The sequence below is a fragment of the Ursus americanus genome, chromosome 17 (genome assembly GCF_024610735.1).
Source record: "Ursus americanus isolate L20-20 chromosome 17, mUrsAme1.1.p, whole genome shotgun sequence".
NCBI lineage: Eukaryota > Metazoa > Chordata > Mammalia > Carnivora > Ursidae > Ursus > Ursus americanus.
In genome coordinates, this window is record NC_142143.1 from 6,471,785 (window position 1) to 6,486,158 (window position 14,374).

The following is a 14,374-nucleotide window of genomic DNA, read 5'->3' on the forward strand; positions in this document are numbered from 1 at the left end:
ACAGATGACTGGCCCCCGCCCTGGGCTCCCTGCCGTCCTCCTTCCTCCGGCTCTGGGCTCCAGCTACTCGGAAGACGTGAAAAAACTTTTAAAGGGGGTTATTGTAGGGGTGGGGTGACCCCCAGGTACCTGGGGACCCCTATCGAGCTGTTCTGTTTTCTCTGCCCGGGGCCATGGCTTCTCTCCCCTTCGGCCACATCCTCCTGCCCTTCCAAGGCTCGCTTCCCCTGGTCACATCCTGAACCGGGCCGGGCAGGCCCACGGCCTGGCAGCTCTTCTGTCAGCCTCCCCATGACAGTGAGCTTTGTGAGGGCAGGAAATGTGTTTCTCAGACCAGCAGGCCGGCACCGATATCCCTTAAAGGAGTCCCACGACCAGATCCAAGAGCAAATGGCCCTCGCATTTCTGGAAGGGAGAGAGAGGTGCTTGGGGCTTTTCTCGATTAGATGCAGACCCCACAGCACCAAGTGCCAGCACCTGCCCCGAGGGGCTTCGCACTGACTTCTCGTAATTCCGTCCACAACCTGTTTCACCTGGAAGGAACAGAGAGGGATGAGGCCAGGGTCAGCTCTGGAAGGAGGAGAGACTGGGCTCTGCTTGCCAGGCGGGGTCTGCACCAGCCCTGCTGGGACCCCTCGGGCTGGCCCGGCCAGCGACTTGTGAGCGCCACCTTTTCCAAGACTTTCAGAATCCCCCCTTCCAGACGGTTCCAGAACTGGACTCTGCCGGGCCTCACGCGGGGGCCTGCCACCTTCTCGACCTTTGCCTTCACCACCTTGTTGCTCAGTGTGCCCACAGGGTCTTTCCCCTCTGTCCCCCTCATGGCTCCCACTCGGGCTGCCATTTCCCTGTCACCCTCCTGTCTCCTGCCTCTGAGCCCACATGAGGTCCAGAATGACCTTCTCCACCCTGTGACTGCCCCACTCCACCCTCCACCTTCCTGCGTCCCCCAGGGTGGGCGCTCACTAACGGTATGCTTGCGGATAAAGGAAAATGGTCACAAAGTAGACAACTATCTCCTAACATCTGTTTTCTAGAAACTAGCCCTCCCTCTTTTTACAAAATGGGGATATTTGCCCCTCAGGCTAAGAACCCCCAGGAAGAAGACGAAGACACAGCTTAAGCTTAAGGACACAGCTGGCCAGCCGCCAGACAGCCCCCTCTCTGCACCCAGTGAGGGAAAAACCAAATGCCAAACGTTCCAGGCATTTTCCCAAAGGAATGTGTGGTTTTCAGGCATTCCCAGCCTCACTGCTCTCCTGCCACGTGCTGGTGGTCCCTTCAAAACCTTCAACCAACAGCTGCAAGAAAGCAAAGAGCCAGCCAAACAGACCTGCCCTTGGCACCCTGACCTTGGCCTGGACCGGTGCACAGGGCAGCCAGCGCCTGTTTGGAAATGCAAATTCGATCAGTTCAGACCCACCTCTTCACCCTCCAGTGAAAACCCTGCAAGAGCTTCCCTTTGGTTAAAAAGAACACAGTGATAAAGGAACTTTTCAACTTTGAATGCTTGTGGGCCCTGCTCGTGGGCTCCCGGGGAAGCTATGCTTTCACGAAGGTCAAAATGATCTCACCAAACTTCAAAGCGTGGGCTCCGTTTCCGCCCTGAGCACCCGTGTACATCCGGTCCCTTAGCAAATAACCTCAAAGAAAAAGTCTGTTTGTTCATTTGCGTCAACAGTTCTCGGCGGTGTAGGTAGGATCTCCGAGCCACTGGGCGGGGAACGCCAGGGGGTCACCCGGAGCTCGGCGCCCGGTACCAGCTCGGACCCTCCGTGCCCCTCGACTGCTCTGCACCTCCCATGTGTTTCTGGTGAAGTCTCCTGGGCACACCCGGACCTCCTCGATGTAAGCTGACTTTTATTTGATCTGTTAAAGGTGACCGGTAATGGGGACGCCTGGGTGGCTCAGCAGGTTAAGCAGCTGCCTTCGGCTCAGGTCATGATCCCGGGCTCCTGGGATCGAGCCCCACGTTGGGCTCCCTGCTCCCCGTCATGGGTTAATTATTAAGAACAAGCAGGTTAAGGGGCACCTGGGTGGCTCAGGTGGTTAAGCAACCAACTCTTGATTTGGGCTCAGGTCATGATCTCAGGGTGCTGGGATCGAGCCCCATGTTGGGCTCCCTGCTCCCCGTCATGGGTTAATTATTAAGAACAAGCAGGTTAAGGGGCACCTGGGTGGCTCAGGTGGTTAAGCAACCAACTCTTGATTTGGGCTCAGGTCATGATCTCAGGGTGCTGGGATCGAGCTCCACATCGGGCTCCCTGCTCAACGGGGAGTCTGCTTCTCTCCCTCTGCCTGCTGCTTCCCCTGCTTGTGTGCTCTCTCTCTCTCTGTCAAATAAAGAAATGCAGTCTTTAAAAAAAAAAAAAATCTCACTGGCAGCACTAGGGGACTCGGACACGGTTTAGAATTTGCCCTGACCATTAACCTGTGTTTTTCTTTTGCTTCCATAGAAATGTCTCTTACTGATTCTGATTGCTTGCTAACAAGGCAGAGTCTGTATGATGGCTGATACCACTTACTGCACCTGTCTCCTCCTGCTGGGAGATGAGACTCCATACAGACAAAAGCAGGCAGCAAGCCACCTGCTCCAAGAAGCCCTTGACCACCACACCCCACCGTCCGAGGTGGCTGGCACTGGTTGACTATCTGTTCTCTTGCATACCCACTGACGTCAGATCAATTTTAGAAGGAATGATGGGTTTGACTATATACTGTTACTGTTCCATAGAATACACTTGGGGATAAAATTAATGTCGTGTGGTCCCAAACTATTTCGGAAAATATCCACGTTCTCAGATAAGGAACTGTCTGACAGTCCCCTCCATTAGCACAGGTACCAAAAGCCGTGTCCTGCACCGTGTCAAATCCTTCCTTTCCAAAGCCCCCTACCGCACCTAATTCAGGTTGAAGCAGTTACAGGAGACGCGCCTCTGCCCCGCTCCATAGAAGTGGAATGAAAAGACTGAATGGGAAGTTAGGTCTGGAAAAATCTCGGCATGTCTGACTCCATGTTACTTTTATTTCCTTTGCTGCCGTAACCTGTAAATTAAAACTTGCTCAGCCTGGCACCATAGGCATGACCCGGCGAAGATTTGCAACAACTTCTCTTTGCCCAAAACCTACTTCGCCCGAGGAGATAAAGAAGTAGCCAGAGCGGTCATCGTTTCAATTCTTCGAGATTGAGGAATGACCACAACTCCAGGGGTAAGTGGGGGCCAGGGCTGAAACCATGCCCCATAGGGTTAATGAGGTGAAAACTAGCAAGAAGTTTAAAATGTGTTTTTCACACAACGGTTTCCCCCAATCAGCAATTGCATCTTTTCCGACCCCACTAACAAACTCACTAGTGGTCTCCGCGGAGGCCTGGACTCCAGGTCAACCGATATGGTCCCAGCCTGGCAACAAGCAAGGCCCGGCCTTCCTTCCTGGAAACCAGGAGCCTAAAACCCCATCTTGGAGCATACCCACAGCACCCCCGCCCTCGTCCTGCGATAACCTCCTGATATCGTGGACTGGATTTTGCCCCTTCCAAGGTGAAGTCCCCACCCCAAAGCCCCATGGGACATACGGTATGTATCTGTTTGCTCAATGCACGGGTTCCATCTAAGGAACGTAAAATAAGGGTTGATCACCAAGGCTGAGAAAGATTGTTGATCAAAAGGGAGAAATGATACAGGAACGTTGCAACTTTGAATGTTCGTGGGCCCTGCTCCGGGGCTCCCAGGGAAGCTATAACTTTAATATTTACCAAGGTCAGAATGACTTCACCGAACTTCAAAGCGCGGGCTCTGTCTCCGCCCCGAGCACACGTTGTACGTCCGCTCGTTAGCAAATAGCCGACGAGAGACGTTTTGACTAAAAATAAGAGTACAAATCTAAGTTCTGTTCCCATACCTCTGAAGCCTGCGACCTTGTGCTCTTCCTTTTTTTAAAAGAAATTCTAAAAAGTTTGTTCATTTTGTGTTGACAACCACAAGCCCCAAAGGGAGGCCCTTATGTGAAGGGCCCATGTCAGCCCACCCAGACTTAATACGTGACCTAACTGCGGTTTCAGCCCAGCCGGGAAGGTAACCTCTAACCAGTCAACATGGGACTTCCCGGCCGTCACCAGCAAAGCTACTGACAGGCCCCTTCTGCTCCCCTGAGGAGGGCGACCTCGTCGGAAACAATGCCTTCTTCGCAAATCATTTCCTTCCTCCGTTTCTGTCTCTGCCTTTAAAATCCTTTTCTTTTCTACAGCTTGACGGACTTCCTTTCTCTTTGCTAGATGGGACGCTGCCCGACGCACGGGTCATTTACTAAAGCCAATTAGATCTTCAAATTTCCTCAGCTGGATTTTTGTTGTTTGACACTTTGCTCTTGGAATAAACACCACGATCAGCCGTCAACCAATGGTTAGCATCCTGGATGGATCCTACCCTGTCCGGGACCCAACTCCCCCACCCCCCATGGCAGCCACTCTGCCCTTCTTTCAATATTCCTGGCCTTCTGTCAGGTCCCAGGACTGGACATGCGCCCTCCTGCTGTGGGGAGGGCCTCTGCACATACTGTCGCCTGGGTCTGGAATGCTCGTTACCTCATCCTTCTTACCTTTCTGGGCACTATCCTCAGTCTTCATGACCCTTGGGTCTCCGGGGCAGGGCTCTCCACAGACGCAGCACTCCTCTCCCAGGTGGGTAACCTCTGTGGTGAGTGACGTCTGTCCCCTAACCCCAGGCTCTCTACTCCAGGACTACAAGGTGGGGCAGAAGAGCTGAGTGCATAGCAAGCCTGGGGCAGGCGTCCAGGACTGATCTGTTGATGTGTTGAATGATCTGAATGGATGGGTGATATCAGCCCTGGGATGGGCATATGAAATGGGGCAGAATGCCCTGGATCCTCCCTCTCTGGCCTTGGTTTCCTTGGTTTCCTCTGCAAACAAAGGGGTCTTGGACCCTGAGAGTCCTAACTGCAGCCCTGGGGACAACAGAACAGGGTGGTTGCCTCAGAGCAGACAGGGTCAGAGCTGCTGCTGGGACGGAGTCCCTCATCGGCTCCGTGCTCAGCGGGGAGACTGCTTCTCCCTCTGCCTGCTGCTCCCCCTGCTTGCGTGCGAGCTCTCTCTCTGTCTGACAAATAAATAAAATCTTAAAAAAAGAAAGACACTGGAAATCTTCATTTTTAAATAAAATCTTTCTACTTTAAATATGAGCACCTACTCAAAATCCCCCTCAGGAGAAATTTCTGTGTTCGAACCGTACAAGTGAAAACAAATCATGCCTTCAGCTCCAGGGCTGCCCAGTTTAAGCTGAGGGGTTCAGCATCCACAACAGTGAATGTGGGGCCCCACTTCAGGATGTGGGGGCCACATATTGACACAGGACTGTGTTCTGTCATTACGGAACCCCAAGCAGTGCTGGGCTCTCCCTCCCTCATGCCAATACCTCAGGCTTGTTTCAAGACTAAAGCCAGGGTTATGATGGGAACACGGTTAAGATGGTAGATAAGGACCTGGCTGCTCGCTCCCTCCCCACCCTGGCTTACTGCTTCCTGTTTCTCCCACAAGCCAGGTCAAGCTCGTGCCTCAGTGAGGGACCAAATGTGCCACCCCGAAATGTATCTCTGGCATATTTTAGGCCAATTATTTTTAAGAAACGGAAGACTCAAGAAGTTATTCTTTTTTTTTTTTTTTTTTTTAATTTATTCGACAGAGAGAGACAGCCAGCGAGAGAGGGAACACAAGCAGGGGGAGTGGGAGAGGAAGAAGCAGGCTCATAGCGGAGGAGCCTGATGTGGGGCTCAATCCCAGGACTCTGGGATCATGCCCTGAGCCGAAGGCAGACGATTAACCGCTGTGCCACCCAGGCGCCCCAAGAAGTTATTCTTTTTGACCTTCCCTGTAACTGCCTAAAAGGATTCGGACAGAAGAAGGAGCGCGCACCATAGATAACTACGTCATACTATAGGAACTGGGTGTAGTAGACGGGGAGGAACTTAGCAAAGTCTGTTTGTTAAAACTCCTCCTCATGTCTCATTGTTTCGGATGGCCCAGCAAACACTTGCTTACCATTTACTCTTTCCATTCTTTCTGTGAATTGCTTTCCTTCCCTTTGACGCCTAAGACCACTTACCCCCTTCCCCTCCCTCAGTCCAGAATGGCAATATATACCTCATTTTGCCTGTCTTTGGAATCTCTCATGTTTATGTGGATTCCCTGTACATATATAATTAAATGTTATTTTCTCCTGTTAATCTTTCAATTTTAAATCTTAGACCAGCTGGAAGAAACTTGAAGGGTGGGCAAAAGTTTTTCCTCCCCAACATCTCAAAGCCTTTCCTGGCATCTCTCCTCCCCAGATCATCTTCCTAGATTATCTGTGTGACTAGCTCCCTCTCCTGCATCACTTTTGCTCAAAAGTCACTTCTCCATGAGGTCAACCCAGACCATTCTATTTTTAAGAGCAATCTGCAAGCTCTGCCACACATCCTGATCCTGTCATGCTGCTCTGCCTTTTCCACACACTCTCCCCTAACACACTCTGTGAAGGGCAGAGAGAATGCCCCACACGAGTCAAGGGACGCCTGAGGCTACCAGAAGCTAGGAGAGGCACACAGAGGCTGCCAGTACTCTGGGTTTCTGGCTCCAAACTGTGAGACAATCAAAGTTGTTTACGTCACCCGGTCTGTGGGACTTTGTAATGGCAGCTCCAGGAAATGGATACAGATTTTGGAGGATAATTTTGAGGACCTCGAGAAGAGAAGAATTCACCCAAATCTATAGGTACCGACATGAATCCGATGGCAATTATGTGGTTTGGCTTCTTAGCCGCAAGAGGCTGCTAAAAGTTCAATCTGAAAGTATATGAGAAGTTCCAGCAAAGCGCATTTTTAAGAAACCTACATGGACAATCACTATTCTTTCTGCACTTACGCGCATCATCAGGCCAAGCTTGTTAACACTGGACTATCTTACAAATGAATTAGTCTCGATTTGGCTATCTTTGAGGAATACAAGGATGATTTTTGTGAGAAAAATTATGTTTCAGTGACATACCTTTGTAGATGTCAGATTCTCATTCTGATTAATTATCTCTGAGTATTTGTTGTTTGCCTATAAAACTGGGCTGGATCCTGAATTTTTTTAAAATTTATTTATTTGACAGAAAGAGAGAGCCAGTGAGAGAGGGAACACAAGCAGGGGGAGTGGGAGAGGAAGAAGCAGGCTCCCAGCGGAGGAGCCTGATGTGGGGCTCCATCCCAGAATGCCGGGATCACACCCTGAGCCGAAGGCAGACGCTTAACGACTGAGCCACCCAGGCGTGCCTCCCCCCCTTTTTTTTACATGAAACCTTGAAGACTGAAGCTAGACAACTTGAGGTAAACTTCCGATAGAAACTACCACAACAGCTCACGTTTAAACAATCTTCCTATCTGTTGCTGTGCGGACCACTCAGAAAGATCACCCAAAACATGCAAACTACAGGCCAGGGAAATCTGTCAGCCCTCACTCCATCTGAACGTGCTTCAAGCCCGACAGCTAGAAATCTTCTGAGCAGCACTCAGGACTCAGACACTGGGTTCACAATTTGCTCCAGCCATTAATCCGGGTTTTTCTTTTGTTTCCACAGAGGTGCCTCTTAACTAATTACCTGATGACTTGCGCAGTATAGGTCTAACTTTGAGAGCCCCCCGCAGGACCACCTCCTGAAATGAGATGCCTGTAACTGAAGTAACCTGTTTTCAAGACTAAGACTGGTTCATGAAATCGGGAGCAAACTTCCTAGAACAGAACAACAGAACAGTGAAACTCTAAGAGCAAACAATCCTGTCCTGTGATGTTTTTCTAAGGAAAAAAAAAACTATCAAAAGGGGAAAATGTTAATTCATAACCACGCCATGGGACTTTCGCTATACTGAGGTGACCCAGCAACGACTCTTCCCCGGTACTTGCTCATGGGGCTACTTGGAAGGAAAGGAGACTTTTGACTTTGGAGAATGGAAGACAAAAATAAAAAACCCCCACCACAACCACCACCAACAGAAACAAAAACAAAAAACCACCTAAGAGCCAGGATCACCCAAAGCTTGGAAGATGGCATTCCCAGAGCACAGACCTCCCCCAACCACTTTTGGAAAAGGAATTTGCTAACTGTTCTTGGGAGCCCCTGACGGACCTCAAGGTGTTGTTCGGGAGACAAACGCAGTAACAGATGAGCGGGACTCCTTGGGGTTGTTGGTTTGCTCCATAATTCTCATCTCTTTTACTTGGAAAGAGAATTCCATGGTCAGAATTTCACAGACTTTAGCTTCTTCAGGTGACTTGTCTGACTGCTGGATACGGTACCTGAAACCCTTCTCCGTACATGACCACGTCGACCCCCCAGCTAGGCCCGTAACCTTTCTCTAATGAGCCCAGCTTCACGGTAACCTACGGAAGAGCAACCTACAGCCGCAACCAACCAGGTCGAAAATACTTATCAGTCAGTATTTTTACTTAATGGAGGATCCTGTGTGCCCTGTTTCTTTTTAACACCCCTGACAGTGTCCCCTGTAATGACCTTTGGAAGCTCATGTAAGAGTGAGGTCATAATGGTCATAAAAACCAAACACTCTCTAACAGACAGACAGTGTCTACTTGTCTGTTTAACAAAACCCACTTTCTGGGCCACGTCTCCTTGTTTTAGTTCAGCAAAGATGGACTAATCAGTCTTCAGGTTACACTACCTCTTGCCTATGTACAAATTGGAAGTCACAAAACAGCCCATTCCTGAAGGGAATCTCTTCCTCTTCACAGGCATGTCATTTGAATTTCAAGTGCACACTGTCTTATACTGCTCCCTAGCTTAGCCAGGTTCTAAGCAGAATTCCCCCACATAAAAAGCTTAATTTTCCGGGGCGCCTGGGTGGCTCAGTCGTTAAGCGTCTGCCTTCGGCTCAGGGCGTGATCCCGGAGTTCTGGGATCGAGCCCCACATCAGGCTCCTCCGCTGGGAGCCTGCTTCTTCCTCTCCCACTCCCCCTGCTTGGGTTCCGTCTCTCGCTGGCTGTCTCTCTCTCTGTCAAATAAAGAAATAAAATCTTAAAAAAAAAAAAAAAAAGATTCTCTCTCACCCTCTCCTTCTGCCCCTCCCCCCAGCCTCTTTCTCCCATTCTTCAAAAAAAAAAAAAAAGCTTAATTTTCCAAACGTGCCCAGAATCCTCTGTGCTCCGATGGGATATATGTTTGTCTGTGGGGCAAATGATCAGTCAAGGAGGTTCAGCATTGGACCAATTCTTGAAAACCTTTTTCCAGAACTAAAAGGTCCATACTGAATGGTGATTTGCTTTGGGGAGAGGTGCAGGGCTACCTATTAGGGTGCCCAGAAGGCGGAACAGGCTATTTCTCTGGAAGAACTTTATTACCCTGGTGGGGAGTGACGGCCCACGACCATATGGTTAGAAACCTCTCTACATAATGGGGTGCCTGGGTGGCTCAGTCAGTTGAGCGTCTGCCTTTGGCTCAGGTCATGATCCTGGAGTCCTGGGGTCGAGTCCCGCATCGGGCTCCCTGCTCAGCAGGGAGTCTGCTTCTCCCTCTCCCACTCCCCCTGCTTGTGCGCTCGCTCTCTCAAATAAATAAACAAACAAACAAATAAATAAATAAATAAAATCTTAAAAACAAAATCTCTCTATATCTTCGGGACTATTTGCTAATGAAACTGCTTCGGCTACAGCAGCTCAAGAGAAGGACTTAGATTCTTCGGCCAGAATGGTTTTAGACAACAGAACTGCTTTAGGGATTTTGAAGGACTGACCTTGAAAGAGGAAGATGGCGGAGCCAGAGCCGGGGGCTGAGGCTGTGTCACTTCGGCGGGAGCAGGTGTTTCTCCTGGGTCTCCGTTATTTTAGATCATTAGAACTTTACTTTCTGGGGGGAGGAGTTAAGATGGCGGAGGAGTAGGAGACACCGTTTTCAGCCGGTCCTCCGAGTCGAGCTGGATAGGTACCAGACCAGCCTAAACAACCACGGAACCAGCCTGAGATGCAGGAAGACTCATCTGGATCTCTACAAATGAACATCTCCAGCGCTGAGTATTGAGGTACGAAGCGGGGAGCCATGAAACTGTGCACAGATATCGGAAGATAAACGGAAGGGGGAGGGAGCCACCGCGTTTGGGCGCCGGGAAGCGGTAGCCACTTGCACGGGAGAGCGGGCGGGGCTCGCGGTCGACACCCGCAAAACAGCAGACTGAGACCGTGAGCCGGGTGCGCGCGCCACCAGGCATCTCCGGGAACACCGGAATCCCGGTGCGCTCACTGGATCCAGACTGAGACCGGGAGATCCGGGAGCGCGCGGGGCGGCTGGCGGCTGGCGGCTGGCGGCGTTAGAAACACAAAGGACAGAGACGCGCCAGCCCTGGAAGTGAGGGCTGGGACGCCGGGTGTGGGGCGCACATCCCGGACGCTGCAGGGTTGAGCAGCACCAACAGAAACAGAGTTAAAGTGGCCAGAACATTAGTAGAGAACGGGCCGCGATCCCTCTGTTCTGTGACAGAGGCTGAGATTCGGCCGCTGCTGCTCTGACTCTCAGAAGAGGCACAGCAAACCGCCAGGGAAAGCCGCCAGAGAACAAAAGCCTGGAAATACCGGCTCAGGGAGTGCCCATCCCCATCCCCCCTCGCAGGGGACACGGAGACTCTACCCAAACAGGGCTGCCTGAGTATCGGCGCGGCAGGCCCCTCCCCCAGAACACAGGAGGCAGGCTGAAAAATCAAGAAGCCCACAACCCGGGCGCCGGGGTGGCGCAGTCATTGAGCGCCTGTCTCCGGCTCAGGGCGTGATCCCGGCGTTCCGGAAAGGAGTCCCTCATCGGGCTCCTCCGCTGGGAGCCTGCTTCTTCCTCTCTCACTCCCCTGCTTCTGTTCCCTCTCTCGCTGGTTGGCTGCCACATAAATAAATAAATAAAATCTTTAAAGAAGAAGCCCACATCCCTAAGATCCCTATAAAACAAGGGGCACGGCCTGGGACCCAGTCAATAATTTGGGCTCTGGAAACCCCGCAACCTCTCTTCATCAGAATGACAAGAAGGAGAAGCCCCCCCCAGCAAAGAAAAGACAGTGATTCTGTGGCCTCTGCCACAGAAATAATGGATATGGATGTAACCAAATTATCAGAAATGGAATTCAGAGTAACGATGGTCAAAATGATGAGTAGAATTGAAAAAACTATTAATGAAAAGGTTACTGAGAATATAGAATCCCTAAGGACAGAAATGAGAGTGAATCTGACAGAAATTAAAAATTCTATGAGCCAAATGCAGGCAAAACTAGAGGCTCTGACGGCCAGGGTCGCAGAAGCAGAGGAACAGGTTAGTGAATTGGAGGATAGGTTAATAGAGGAAAAAATGAAAATAGAAGATGGTCTTAAAAAAATCCATGCCCACGAATGTAGGTTACAGGAGATTACTGACTCAATGAAACGATCCAATGTTAGAATCATCGGCATCCCCGAGGGGGTGGAGAAAAACAGAGGTCTAGAAGAGATATTTGAACAAATTGTAGCTGAAAACTTCCCTAATCTAGCAAGGGAAACAAACATTCGTGTCCAAGAGGCAGAGAGGACCCCTCCCAAGCTCAACCACGACAAACCTACGCCACGTCACGTCATAGTGCAATTCGCAAATATTAGATGCAAGGATACAGTATTGAAAGCGGCCAGGGCAAAGAAATTTCTCACGTACCAAGGCAAAAGCATCAGAATTACGTCAGACCTGTCTACACAGACCTGGAATGAGAGAAAGGGTTGGGGGAGCATATTTAAAGCTCTTTCAGAGAAAAACATGCAGCCAAGGATCCTTTATCCAGCAAGGCTGTCATTCAGAATTGATGGAGAAATAAAGACATTTCAGAATCGCCAGTCGCTAACCAATTTTGTAACCACGAAACCAGCCCTACAGGAGATATTACGGGGGGTTCTATAAAAGTAAAAAGGCCCCAAGAGTGATACAGAACAGAAAGTCACAGCCAATACAAACAAAGACTTTACTGGCAACATGGCAACATTAAAATCATATCTCTCAGTACTCAGTCTTAATGTAAATGGTTTGAACCATCCCATAAAACGCCACAGGGTTGCAGATTGGATAAAAAGAAATGACCCATCCATTTGCTGTCTACAAGAGACTCATTTCAAACCCCAAGATGCATTCAGACTGAGAGTAAGGGGATGGAGTACCATCTTTCACGCAAATGGACCTCAAAAGAAAGCTGGGGTAGCAATTCTCATATCAGATAAATTGGATTTTAAACTACAGACTATAGTTAGAGATGCAGAAGGGCACTATATTATTCTTAAGGGAATTATTCAACAAGTGGATATGACCATTATAAATATATATGCCCCCACCAGGGGAGCAGCAAGATACACAAGCCAACTTTTAACCAGAATAAAGAGACATATAAATGAAAATACATTAATAGTAGGGGACCTCAACACTCCACTATCAGAAATAGACAGAACACCCTGGCAAAAACTAAGCAAAGAATCAAAGGCTTTGAATGCCATACTCGACGAGTTGGACCTCATAGATATATATAGAACACTACACCGCAGAACCAAAGAATACTCATTCTATTCTAATGCCCATGGAACATTCTCAAGAATAGACCATGTTCTGGGACACAAAACAGGTCTCAACTGATACCAAAAGATTGAAATTATCCCCTGCATATTCTCAGACCACAACGCTCTGAAATTGGAACTCAACCACAAGGAAAAATTTGGAAGAAACTCAAACACTTGGAGACTAAGAACCATCCTGCTCAGGAATGACTCGATAAACCAGGAAATCAAAAATCAAATTAAACAATTTATGGAGACCAATGAGAATGAAAATACAACAGTCCAAAACCTATGGGATACTGCAAAGGCAGTCCTAAGGGGGAAATACATAGCCATCCAAGCCTCACTCAAAAGAATAGAAAAATCTAAAATGCAGTTTTTATATTCTCACCTCAAGAAGCTGGAACAGCAACAGAGGGACAGGCCTAATCCACGCACGAGGAAGCAGTTGACCAAAATTAGAGCTGAAATCAATCAAGCAGAAACCAGAAGTACAGTAGAGCAGATCAACAGGACTAGAAGCTGGTTCTTTGAGAGAATCAATAAAATTGACAGACCACTGGCAAGACTTATCCAAAAGAAAAGAGAAAGGACCCAGATTATTAAAATTATGAATGAAAAAGGAGAGGTCACGACGAGCACCACTGAAATTGGAAGGATTATTAGAAATTTTTATCAACAGCTATATGCCAATAAACTAAGCAATCTGGAAGAGATGGAATCCTTCCTGGAAACCTATAAACTACCAAGATTGAAACCGGAAGAAATTGATTCCTTAAACAGGCCAATTAATTATGAAGAAATTGAGTCAGTGATAAACAACCTTCCAAATAACAAAACTCCAGGCCCGGACGGTTTTCCTGGGGAATTCTACCAAACATTCAAAGAAGAAATAATACCTATTCTCCTAAAGCTATTTCAAAAAATAGAAACAGAAGGAAAGCTACCAAACTCATTCTATGAGGCCAATATTACCTTGATCCCCAAACCAGGCAAAGACCCCATCAAAAAGGAGAATTACAGGCCGATTTCCCTAACGAATATGGACGCCAAAATCCTCAACAAGATACTTGCTAATAGAATCCAACAGTACATTAAAAGGATTATCCATCACGATCAAGTGGGATTCATACCTGCGATGCAAGCTTGGTTCAATATTCGCAAATCAATCAGCGTGATACATCATATCAACAAGAAAAGACTCAGGAACCATATGATCCTCTCAATCGATGCTGAAAAAGCATTTGACAAAATACAGCATCCTTTCCTGATTAAAACCCTTCAGAGTGTAGGAATAGAAGGTACATTTCTCAATCTCATAAAAGCCATCTATGAAAAGCCTACTGCAAATATAATTCTCAATGGGGAAAAGCTGGAAGCCTTTCCCTTAAGATCAGGAACTCGACAAGGATGCCCACTCTCGCCACTATTATTCAACATAGTACTAGAAGTCCTTGCAACAGCAATCAGACGACAAAAAGGGATCAAAAGTATTCAAATTGGCAAAGAAGAAGTCAAAATGTCTCTCTTTGCAGATGACATGATACTCTATATGGAAAACCCAAAAGAAGCCACTCCCAAACTATTAGAAGTTATAGAGCAATTCAGTAACATGGCAGGATACAAAATAAATGCTCAGAAATCAGTTGCATTTCTATACACGAATAACGAGACCGAAGAAAGAGAAATTAGGGAATCCATCCCATTTACAATAGCACCAAAAACCATACGTTACCTTGGAATTAACTTAACCAGAGACGTAAAGGACCTATATTCTAGAAACTATAAAT

At 48.4% G+C, this 14,374-nt stretch overlaps 1 protein-coding gene and 1 long non-coding RNA gene across 5 annotated transcripts in view; one reads left to right on the top strand and one right to left on the bottom strand.

The window, feature by feature from the left end:
• Positions 1–14,374, bottom strand: part of SERHL2 (serine hydrolase like 2) — a 35,649-nt gene that overhangs the window by 11,599 nt on the left and 9,676 nt on the right. The gene's annotated exons all lie outside the window — the stretch shown is intronic.
• On the top strand, positions 1,386–9,807 carry LOC123780573 (uncharacterized). 2 transcript variants are annotated; one of them, XR_015727076.1, is made up of 3 exons: positions 1,386–1,848; positions 3,068–3,210; positions 7,614–9,807. It is a non-coding gene; the product is annotated as an uncharacterized LOC123780573 (long non-coding RNA). The 2 variants fall into 2 exon arrangements; XR_006776450.2 differs by lacking the exon at positions 7,614–9,807 and adding an exon at positions 4,274–5,114.